This window comes from Salmo salar, chromosome ssa28 (genome assembly GCF_905237065.1).
Source record: "Salmo salar chromosome ssa28, Ssal_v3.1, whole genome shotgun sequence".
Classification (NCBI taxonomy): Eukaryota; Metazoa; Chordata; class Actinopteri; order Salmoniformes; family Salmonidae; genus Salmo; species Salmo salar.
The window spans coordinates 1,164,735-1,177,273 of record NC_059469.1 but is presented as its reverse complement, the minus strand read 5'-3'; positions in this window follow the sequence as shown (position 1 = coordinate 1,177,273).

Sequence of the window (12,539 nt, the reverse complement as noted above, 5' to 3'; positions counted from 1 at the left end):
TAAACCTTTACTGTGAGCATAACCCATAAAGTAACTATACGTGTAACTATAATGTTACACACACCAACCACAGTTTCATCTTAAACTTAACTGTTCCGTGTTCGGAAAAGCAACAAGTAAGCTCATAAACAGGATAAACAACATTCAATGTCTCTTTTAACCATCCCTTACTTAAATGTGTTTTACAGGAGAGGTGATTCGTAGCCGTCTATTTACCACCACAAACCGATGCTGGCACTAAGACCGCACTCAACCAGCTGTATAAGGCCATTAGCAAACAAGAAAATGCTCATCCAGAAGTGGTGATGCTAGTGGCTGGGGACTTCAATGCTGGCAAACTTAAATCAGTTTTACCTAATTTCAACCAGCATGTCACATGTGCAACCTGAGGGAAAAAAACTCTAGACCACCTTTACTCCACACACAGACACATACAAAGCTCTCCCTCGCCCTGCTAGCAAAACTAAAACAGGAAGTACCAGATACTCACTCAATATGGAAGTGGTCAGATGACGCGGATGCTACGCTACAGGACTGTTTTGCTAGCATGGGATTCATCCAATAGCATTGACCACCTCAGTCCTCGGCTTCCTCGACGTCATCCCCACAGTGACCATACATACATATCCCAACCAGAAGCCATGGATTACAGGCAACATCCACATCGAGCTAAAGGCTAGAGCTTCCGCTTTCAAGGAGTGGGACACTAATCCAGACATTTCTAAGAAACCCCGCTACTCCCTCAGACTAACCATCAAACAGGCAAAGCGTCAATACAGGATTAAGATTGAATCCTACTACACCGGCTCTGACGCTCAGCGGATGTGGCAAGACTTGAAAACTATTACGGACTACAAAGGGAAACCCAGCCGCAAGCTGCCCAGTGACGCAAACCTACCAGATGAGCTAAATGCCTTTTATAATCGCTTCGAGGCAAGCAAGACTGAAGCATGCATGAGAAGACCAGCTGATCCGGACGACTGTGTGATAATGCTCTCGGTAGCCGATGTGAGCAAGACCTTTAAACAGGTCAACATTCACAAAGCCGCGGGCCAGACGAATTACCAGGACGTGTATTCAAAGCATGCGCGGACCAACTGGCAAGTGTCTTCACTGACATTTTCAACCTCTCCCTGACTGAGTCTGTAATACCAACATGTTTCAAGCAGACCACCATAGTCCCTGTGCCCAAGGAAGCAAAGGAAACCTGCTTAAATGATTACCGCCCGTAGCACTCACGTCAGCAGCCATGAAGTGCTTTGAAAGACTGGTCATGGCTCACATCAATAGCATCCTCCCGGATACCCTAGACCCACTCCAAAAGGCTCCTTAACAGCTTCTACCCCCAAGCCATAAGACTGCTGAACAATTAATGAAATGGCCACCGGACTATTACATTGACCGCCCATTTGTTTTGTACACTGCTGCTACTCTCTGTTTATTATCGATGCACAGTCACTTCACCCCTACCTACATGTACAAATTACCTCAACTAACCTGTACCCCCGCACACTGACTCGTTACCGGTACCCCCATATATGTATTTTTAATTTTTTACTTTAGCTCATTTGGTAAATATTTTCTTAACTCTTCTTGAACTGCACTGTTGGTTAAGGGCTTGTAAGTAAGAATTTCTTACAATACTTGTTGCATGTGTGACAAATCAAGTTTGATTTGATTTGACTTGATGAATTAACCCATTCATCACACACATGTTAAATCTGGCAAGGCAGTCTGCCCAGACGGCATCCAAAGCCTCAGAGCACATGCAAACCAGCTGGCTGGAGTGTTTACGGACATATTAAATCTCTCCATATCCCCGTCTGTTGTCCCCACTTGCTTCAAGATGTCCACCATTGTTCCTGTCCTCAAGAAGGCGAAGGTAACTGAACTAAATGACTATCTACCCATAGCACTGGCGAAACGTAGTTTCTCTGGACACCCACTTTCTATGGAACTCCTCAAAGTCAGGGTCTGGAATTTTTGTGTGCAAATGTTTTCACCACAGCCTATATGTCCAGGTTGTGGGCCTACTGTTTTGTATACTGAGTATTGACAACCCAGACAGTCTTTCCTGAGACATTGGACGTTATATGTCCATTGCACTGTACACAATTTAAACTTAGTCTTGAATGATGCATGCCAAGATATACCAGAGACAAGTGACTGTTGATATTGCAACCACACAACTCAAACGCCAGTTCACCAGTATGGACAAAAGCGCAAACCGTTTATATTTTTGTGCCCTCAAGAACTGGGTGTCCGCTAAAAATGATAATCTGTTTGCATCTGTCAATTTATTGGCTGTCTAGTATCCAGATGACCTGTCCCAGAGCTTCCTCTACAGTTAATATTTGTTTATTATTAAGGAGAATGCAAGAGGCTCAATTAAAGATTTTTTGCAGAACTGCTGAATTTGAAGCACCACTCCCTTCTGCCCAGTTTCCTTGATGTTGCTATGACAATCAAGCTGTTTTTAACCATCCCTGTAACTGTCGCTTCTGCAGAGAGAAGTTTTCTAAACTACCTAAGAAGCATTAGGCTCTCGGTCTAATATGCACTTTTGAACACCTGAGAAAACTCCACTCATTGCACTGGTACAGTTGTGGCCTCAACCATGGTATTTGTTCACCAATATCCTCTTACTGTCAATCAGTTAAATTATATATTTTTCAAGGCCTGAGGCACTTTGGTCAGTCACATTCTTGAAGCCCAAGAAACAAATACTTAGCTTCCTACTACATAGGGAAATGAAAAAGATTTCTGAATGACTTTTTGGAGGGTTACTGTCAATTATTTGAAGGTTTCAAGGTTTTACTGCTAACCTACAAAGCATTACATGGGCTTGCTCCTACCTATCTTTCCAATTTGGTCCTGCCGTACATACCTACATGTACGCTACGGTCACAAGACGCAGGCCTCCTAATTGTCCCTAGAATTTCTAAGCAAACAGCTGGAGGCAGGGCTTTCTCCTATAGAGCTCAATTTTTATGGAATGGTCTGCCTACCCATGTGAGAGATGCAGACTCGGTCTCAACCTTTAAGTCTTTACTGAAGACTCATCTCTTCAGTGGGTCCTATGATTGAGTGTAGTCTGGCCCAGGAGTGTGAAGGTGAACGAAAAGGCTCTGGAGCAACGAACCGCACTTGCTGTCTCTGCCTGGCCGGTTCCCCTCTCTCCACTGGGATTCTCTGCCTCAAACCCTATTACAGGGGCTGAGTCACTGGCTTACTGGTGTTCTTCCATGCCGTCCCTAGGAGGGGTGCGTCACTTGAGTGGGTTGAGTCACTGACGTGGTCTTCCTGTCTGGGTTGGCGCCCGCCCTTGGGTTGTGCCGTGGCGGAGATCTTTGTGGGCTATACTCGGCCTTGTCTCAGGATGGTAAGTTGGTGGTTGAAGATATCCCTCTAGTTGTGTGGGGGCTGTGCTTTGGCAAAGTGGGTGGGGTTATATCCTTCCTGTTTGGCCCTGTCCGGGGCCACAGTGTCTCCTGACCCCTCCTGTCTCAGCCTCCAGTATTTATGCTGCAGTAGTTTATATGTCGGGGGGCTAGGGTCAGTCTGTTATATCTGGAGTATTTCTCCTGTCTTATCCGGTGTCCTGTGTGAATTTAAGTATGCTCTCTCTAATTCTCTCTTTCTCTCTTTCTTTCTTTCTCTCTCTCGGAGGACCTGAGCCCTAGGACCATGCCTCAGGACTACCTGGCATGATGACTCCTTGCTGTCCCCAGTCCACCTGGCCATGCTGCTGCTCCAGTTTCAACTGTTCTGCCTGCGGCTATGGAACCCTGACCTGTTCACCGGACGGGCTACCTGTCCCAGACCTCTTGTTTTCAACTCTCTAGAGACAGCAGGAGCGGTAGAGATACTCTCAATGATCGGCTATGAAAAGCCAACTGACATTTACTCTTGAGGTGCTGACTTGTTGCACCCTCGACAACTACTGTGATTATTATTATTTGACCCTGCTGGTCATTTATGAACATTTGAACATCTTGGCCATGTTCTGTTATACTCTCCACCTGGCACAGCCAGAAGAGGACTGGCCACCCCTCATAGCCTGGTTCCTCTCTAGGTTTCTTCCTAGGTTTTGGCCTTTCTAGGGAGTTTTTCCTAGCCACTGTGCTTCTACACCTGCATTACTTGCTGTTTGGGGTTTTAGGCTGGGTTTCTGTACAGCACTTTGAGATATCAGATGATGTAAGAAGGGCTATATAAATAAAATTGATTTGATTTGAATTATTTATTAAATAAAAAAGATATATACCAATGTCAGAAAGAAGCACGGGCCCACAGAGCTCTCGACCCACTCCACAACAGCCCAGTCGATGTGGACGGGGGTGTGCTCTCCCCTCTTTCTCCTATAGTCCACGATCAGTTCCTTGGTCTTACTGACATTGAGGGAGAGGTGGTTGTCCTGGTAACACAATGCTAATTCTCTGATCTCCTCTCTGTAGGCTCATCGCCATCGGTGACCAGGCCTAGCACCGTTGTGTCGTCAACAACCTTGATGATAGTGTTGGAGTTGTGCTTGGCCACGCAGTCATGGGTGACCAGGGAGTACAGGTGGGGACTAAGCACACACCTCTGAAGGGCCCACTTGTTGAGGGACGGCCTGTCAGGAAGTCCAGGATCTAGTTGCGGATGGAGGGGTTCAATCTCAGGGTTCCCAGCTTGGTGATGAGCTTGGAGGGGACTATGTTGTTGAATGCTGAGCTGTAGACTATGAAGAGCATCCTCACATATACTGAAAAAAATATAAACTTAACATGTAAAGTGTTGGTCCCATGTTTCTCATGTTTCATGAGCTTAAATAAAAGATCCTAGAAATGTTCAATATGCACAAAAAGCTTATTTCTCTTACATTTTCTGAACAAATGTGTTTACATCCCTCTTAGTGAGTATTTCTCCTTTGCCAAGATAATCCATCCACCTGAGAGGTGTGGCATATCAAAAAGCTGATTAAACTTCATGATCGTTATACAGCTGCACCTTGTGCTGGGGACAATAAAAGGACACTCTAAAATCTGCAGTTTTGTCACACAACACATTGCCACAGAAGTCTCAAGTTTTGAGGGAGCGCGCAATTGTCCAACCGGCCTCACAACCGCAGACAATGTGTAACCACGCCAGCCCAGGACATCCACATCCGGCTTCTTCATCTGCACGATCATCTGAGACCAGCCACCCGGACCACTGATGAAACTGAGGAGTATTTCTGTCTGTAATAAAGCCCTTTTGTGGAGAAAAACTCATTCTGATTGGCTGGGCCTGACTCCCCAGTGGGTGGGCCTGGCTCCCAAGTGGGTGGGCCTATGCCCTCCCAGGCCCACCCATGTCTTCGCCCCTGCCCAGTCATGTGAAATCCATAGATTAGGGGCTAATGAATTTATTTCAATTAACTGATATCCTTATATGAACTCTAACTCAGTAAAATCATTGAAATTGTTGTATGTTGCGTTTATATTTTTGTTCCGTATAGTTATTTCCATTTTGTCCATGTGGGAGAGGGCAGTGTGAAGCGCAATTGAGATGGCGTTATCTGTTTAGGCAATATTCGAATTGGAGTGGGTGTAGGATGTCTGGGATGATGGTGTGTACTGTATGTGTGTCATGACCAGCCTTTCAAAGCACTTCATAATTACAGATGTGAATGTTACAGGGCGATAGTCATTTGGGCAGGTTATTTTGGAGCTCTTGGTAACAGGGACAATGGTGGTCAGCTTGAAACATGTTGAGATGACAGACTGGGACAAGTATAACCTGTCCTGAACCTTATTCACTGTTCTAGCTGGCTACAAGCCGGTACTCTACCCTGCACCTTCGAGACTGCTGCCCTATGTATATAGTCATTGAACACTCATCCTATATAACTTCTTTTTGTATTATTCTGGATTATGTGTGTATTGTTTTTATATTTTTATTGCTAGTTATTACTGCACTGTTGGAACTAGAATTATATATATTTTTAATTTAACCTTTATTTAACTAGGCAAGTCAGTTAACAACCAATTCTTATTTACAATGACGGCCTACATTTTTTTAACTTACATCAAAACTCCCGTAGTGTGGGAGACTACGCGGTGGGCTTTCGCACGTTGGCCACCGAGAGTGTCTGGAATTCGGAGTCTCTTTTCGATACTTTTCTGCACGGATTATCTGAGGTTAAGGATGAGCTAACTACTCGGGAAATGCCGATGGACCTCGACTCCCTTATCGCCTTAACCATTAAAATTGATGGACGCCTAAGGGAACGTAAGAGTAAGAGGAGGTCTGGGGCACACTCGTGCACCCGATATGGTGCGTTCTTCACCTATGGAATCCAGAAGTTTCCGAAGGCAGCTCTTCCGAGAGTCGTCGACGCCACCGAGCTCTCTCGTGAATCTACGACGGGTGAGTTGGATACTCCTGAGCCTATGCAGTTGGGAAGAACTAGGGTATCAGTTTGGGAGCGCTCACGGAGGATGAATAATAACTTTTGTCTGTACTGTGGAGGGGCAGGACATTTTATATTTATATTAGAAAACCCTTGTCTCTAGTGGGTACCAGTACTATGGGGAGTCAGACTGGGAGTTCCCTAATTCCCATCACCCGCACACCCCTCTTTGCTCTTGTGCTGTGGGGAGACCAATCTAAGTCTCTCCGAATGCTCATTGACTCTGGGGCTGATGAAAATCTTATGGATGGCACGATAGCTTTGGAGCTTGGTATTCCCATTCGGCCTCTCTCTGTGCCCATGGATTCTAGGGCACTGGACGGCCGCTCTATAGGGGAAGTCACCCATAGTACTGTGCCCGTTCAATTACGGGTTTCTGGTAACCACAGTGAGCCAATACAGTTCCTCCTCATTACCTCTCCCCATGTTTCGGTGGTTTTGGGATTTTCCTGGCTTCAAAAGCACAATCGATGATTGATTGGACCACAAGCTCCATCCTGGGTTGGAGCCCATTTTGCCATTCCCACTGCCTTCAAGCAGCACAGCCTTCCTCAAGTCGTCTTCCTCGGGATGTTAGCAAGACTGTGGATGTCTCTGCTATTCCCACAGAATACCATGGTCTCCTGGAAGTGTTCAGTAAGGAACGTGCTATTTCCCTTCCCCTGCACCATCGTTATGATTGGGCTACAATCACCTATCCGGACCCGTTTTACTGCCAATGCGGAGCCCCACCGGGCCTTCACGACTGGACTACCGACGTTATCTGCCCGAGGGAGTTATCCAACTGGACCCTCTGTCGCGACGTAACCTGAACGCCCATCTGCGGCCCGCTAATCGTTAGCTGTCTTATCGGCTGCTATCTGAATAGGTCTATCGGACAATTTTCGTGGGCCACAATAACTATAACTATTTTGCCAATTGAACTGGTCCCCCCTACCACACGGAACCCCACAAATCTACAGACAGAAACGCACGAGGTGGCTAAAAACAGACCTCCCTCCATCTTCTACCAGCATGTTACCTATGATCCGGCTAGCTGTCTAATTCTCACTGGACCCTTTGATCACTCGGCTAAGCATGCCTCTCCTTAATGTCAATATGCCTTGTCCATTGATGTTCTGATTAGTGTTTATTGGCTTATTTCACTGTAGAGCCTCTAGCCCTGCTCATTATACCTTATCTAACCTTTCAGTTCCTCCACCCACACATGCTCTGACATCTTCTGGTTTCAATGATGTTTCTAGAGACAATATCTCTCTCATCATCACTCAATGCCTAGGTTTACCTCCACTGTATTCACATCCTACCATACCTTTGTCTGTACATTACACCTTGAAGCTATTTTATCGCCCCCAGAAACCTGCTCCTTTTACTCTCTATTCTGGACGTCACAGACGACCAATCCTCATAGCTTTTACCGTAGCCTTATCCACCTCCTCCTCTGTTCCTCTGGTGATGTAGAGGTGAATCCGGAACCCTGCAGTGCCTAGCTCCACTCCTATTCCCAAGGCACTCTCTTTTGATTACTTCTGTAACCGTAATAGCCTTGGTTTCATGCATGTTAACATTAGAAGCCTCCTCCCTAAGTTTGTTTTATTCACTGCTTTAGCACACTCTGCCAACCCGAATGTCCTAGCCGTGTCTGAATCCGGGCTGAGGAAGTCCACCAAAAACTCTGAAATCTTCATTCCTAACTACAACAATTTCAGACAAGATAGAACGGCCAAAGGGGGCGGTGTTGCAATCTACTGCAGAGATAGCCTGCAGAGTTCTGTCCTACTATCAAGGTCTGTACCCAAACAATTTCAACTTCTACTTTTAAAAATCCATCTCTCTAAAAACAAGTCTCTCACCGTTGCCGCCTGCTATAGACCACCCTCGGCCCCCAGCCGTGCTCTGGACACCATATGTGAACTGATTGCCCCCCATCTATCTTCAAGGCTCATGCTGCTAGGTGACCTAAACTGGGACATTCTTAACACCCCAACCATCCTACAATCCAAGCTTGATGCCCTCAATCTCACACAAATTATTAATGAACCCACCAGGTACCACCCCAAAGCCGTAAACACGGGCACCCTCATAGATATCATCCTAACCAACTTGCCCTCTAAATACACCTCTGCTGTTTTCAACCAAGATCTCAGCGATCACTGTCTCATTGCCTGCATCCGTAATGGGTCAGCGGTCAAACAACCTCCACTCATCACTGTCAAACGCTCCCTGAAACATTTCAGCGAGCAAGCCTTTCTAATCGACCTGGCCCAGGTATCCTGGAAGGATATTGACCTCATCCCGTCAGTAGAGGATGCCTGGTTATTTATTTTAAATGCCTTCCTCTCCATCTTAAATAAACATGCCCCATTCAAGAAATGTAGAACCAGGAACAGATATAGCCCTTGGTTCTCTCCAGACCTGACTGCCCTTAACCAACACAAAAACATCCTGTGGCGTTCTGCATTAGCATCGAACAGCCCCCGTGATATGCAACTTTTCAGGGAAGTTAGAAACCAATATACACATGCAGTTAGAAAAGCAGAAATTTGCTTCCTGCAACACAAACTCCAAAAAGTTCTGGGAAACTGTAAAGTCCATGGAGAATAAGAACACCTCCTCCCAGCTGCCCACTGCACTGAGGATAGGAAACTGTATCACCACCAATAAACCCACTATAATTGAGAATTTCAATAAGCATTTTTCTATGGCTGGCCATGCTTTCCACCTGGCTACCTCTACTGCAGTCAATAGCACTACACCCCCCACAGCTACTCGCCCAAGCCTTCCCCATTTCTCCTTCTCCCAAATCCATTCAGCTGATGTTCTGAAAGAGCTGCAAAATCTGGACCCCTACAAATCAGCCGGGCTAGACAATCTCAATTCTTTCTAAAATGATCTGCCGAAATTGTTGCAACCCCTATTACTAGCCTGTTCAACCTCTCTTTTGTGTCGTCTGAGATTCCCAAAGATTGGAAAGCAGCTGCTGTCATCCCCCTCTTGAAAGGAGGGGACAGTCTTGACTCAAACTGCTACAGACCTATATCTATCTGCCTTTCTAAGGTCTTCGAAAGCCAAGTCAACAAACAGATTGCCGACCATTTTGAATCCCACCGCACATTCTCTGCGATTCAATCTGGTTTCAGAGCTGGTCATGGGTGCACCTTAGCCACGCTCAAGGTCCTAAACGATATCGTAACCACCATCGATAAGAAACAATACTGTGCTGCCGTATTCATTGACCTGGCCAAAGCTTTCGACTCTGTCAATCACCACATCCTCATCGGCAGACTCAATAGCCTTGGTTTCTCAAACAATTGCCTCGCCTGGTTCACCCACTACTTCTCTGATAGAGTTCAGTGTGTCAAATCGGAGGGCCTGTTGTGCGGACCTCTGGCAGTCTCTATGGGGGTGCCACAGGGTTCAATTCTTGGGCCGACTCTCTTCTCTGTATACATCAATGATGTCGCTCTTGCTGCTGGTGAGTCTCTGATCCACCTCTACGCAGACGACACCATTCTGTATACTTCTGGTCCTTCTTTGGACACTGTGTTAACAACCCTCCAGACGAGCTTCAATGCCATACAACTCTCCTTCCGTAGCCTCCAACTGCTCTTAAATACAAGTAAAACTAAATGCATGCTCTTCAACCGATCGCTGCCTGCACCTGCCCGCCTGTCCAGCATCACTACTCTGGACGGCTCTGACTTAGAATATGTGGACTACAAATACCTAGGTGTCTGGTTAGACTGTAAACTCTCCTTCCAGACTCACATCAAACATCTCCAATCCAAAGTTAAATCTAGAATTGTCTTCCTATTTTGCAACAAAGCATCCTTCACTCATGCTGCCAAACATACCCTCGTAAAACTGACCATCCTACCGATCCTCGACTTCGGCGATGTCATTTACAAAATAGCCTCCAATACCCTACTCAATAAACTGGATGCACTCTATCACAGTGCCATCCGTTTTGTCACCAAAGCCCCATATACTACCCACCACTGCGACCTGTACGCTCTCGTTGGCTGGCCCTCGCTTCATACTCGTCGCCAAACCCACTGGCTTCAGGTCATCTACAAGACCCTGCTAGGTAAAGTCCCCCCTTATCTCCGCTCACTGGTCACCATATCAGCACCCACCTGTAGCACACGCTCCATCAGGTATATCTCTCTGGTCACCCCCAAAGCCAATTCCTCCTTTGGCCGTCTCTCCTTCCAGTTCTCTGCTGCCAATGACTGGAACGAACTACAAAAATCTCTGAAACTAGAAACACTTATCTCCCTCACTAGCTTTAAGCACCAGCTGTCAGAGCAGCTCACAGATCACTGCACCTGTACATAGCCCATCTGTAATTTAGCCCAAACAACTACCTCTTCCCCTACTGTATTTATTTATTTATTTATTTTGCTCCTTTGCACACCATTATTTCTACTTTGTACTTTCTTCTACTACAAATCTACCATTCCAGTGTTTTACTTGCTATATTGTATTTACTTTGCCAACATGGCCTTTTTGCCTTTACCTCCCTTATCTCACCTCATTTGCTCACATTGTATATAGACTTATTTTTCTACTGTATTATTGACTGTATGTTTGTTTTACTCCATGTGTAACTCTGTGTTGTTGTATGTTGTCGAACTGCTTTGCTTTATCTTGGCCAGGTCGCAATTGTAAATGAGAACTTGTTCTCAACTTGCCTACCTGGTTAAATAAAGGAGAAATAAAAAATAAATAATTGTGCCATTGATCTTCTCCCAGGCACTACACCACCTCGGGGTCGATTGTATTCTCTGTCCGGACCAGAGACCAAAGCTATGGAGGAGTCTCTGGCCACTGGGGCTGTTCATCCGTCTGCACCTCCTGCCGGCGCAGGGTTTTTCTTTTTGAAGAAGGACAAGACCCTGCGTCCATACATTGACTACCAAGGACATAATGACATTACTGTCAAGAATCATTACCCCCTCCCTCAGCGTTTGAACCTCTCCAGGGGGTCACCATATTTTCCAAGTTGGACTTTCAAAATGCGTATCACCTGGTTTAGATACACAAGGGGAAGACAGCCTTCAACACAGCCAGTGGACATTATGATTACCAGGTCATGCCATTTGGACTCACCAACTGTTTTCCAGGTTTTAGTCAATGATGTGCTTCGGGACATGCTAAACCAGTTTGTGTTACATTTTAGTCATTCAGCAGACACTCTTATCCAGAGCGACTTACAGTAGTGAATGCATACATTTCATACATTTTTTCCCGTACTGGTCCCCCATGGGAATCGAACCCACAACCCTGGCATTGCAAAGACCAGGCTCTACCAACTGAGCCACACGGGACCGTGTTTGTGTACCTTGACGATCCTGTTTTTTTTCTTGATCTGCACAAGAATATATTCATGTCAGACAGGTCCTTCAGCGCCTCCTGGAGAACCAACTGTTTGTGAAAGCCGAGAAGAATAAAGCAGTGGAGCTCAATCACCTTTCTGGGATATGTCATTGCTGAGGGCAATGTTCAGATGGATCCCGGAAAGGTGAAAGCAGTGGTGGATTGGCCTCAACCAACGTCCAGGGTGCAGTTGCAACGGTTTCTTGGTTTTGCAAACTTCTACCGCTGTTTCATTCGGGACTACAGCACCCTGGCGGCCCCCCTCTCGGCACTCTCCTCTCCAGCTGTCGACAAAGCCCTTGTGGACCTGAAACATAGGTTCAAAACGGCACCCATCCTCATCCATCTGGACCCCTTGCATCAATTTGTGCTGGAAGTGGATGCTTCGAATGTTGGAGTGGGGGCCATCCTGTCCCAGCAATCTGCCCAGGACCAGAAGCTTCATCCCTGTGCCTTCCTGTCCCATCGTCTCAATCCTGCTGAAAAAGCCCTCAACTCCAGGCAGGCCCGGTGGGCCCTCCTGTTCACCAGATTTAACTTCACCATCTCCTACCACCCAGGGTCAAAGAATGTGAAGCCTGACGCCCTCTCCTGCCTATACAGTCCTCTGCCACACCCTTGACCTCTGAAACCATTCTCCTTACCTCATGCCTTGCTGCCGCTGTGGATTGGGGTATTGAGAACCTGGTCCGCGAGGCACAAAGCTCCCAGCCTGGACTTGAAG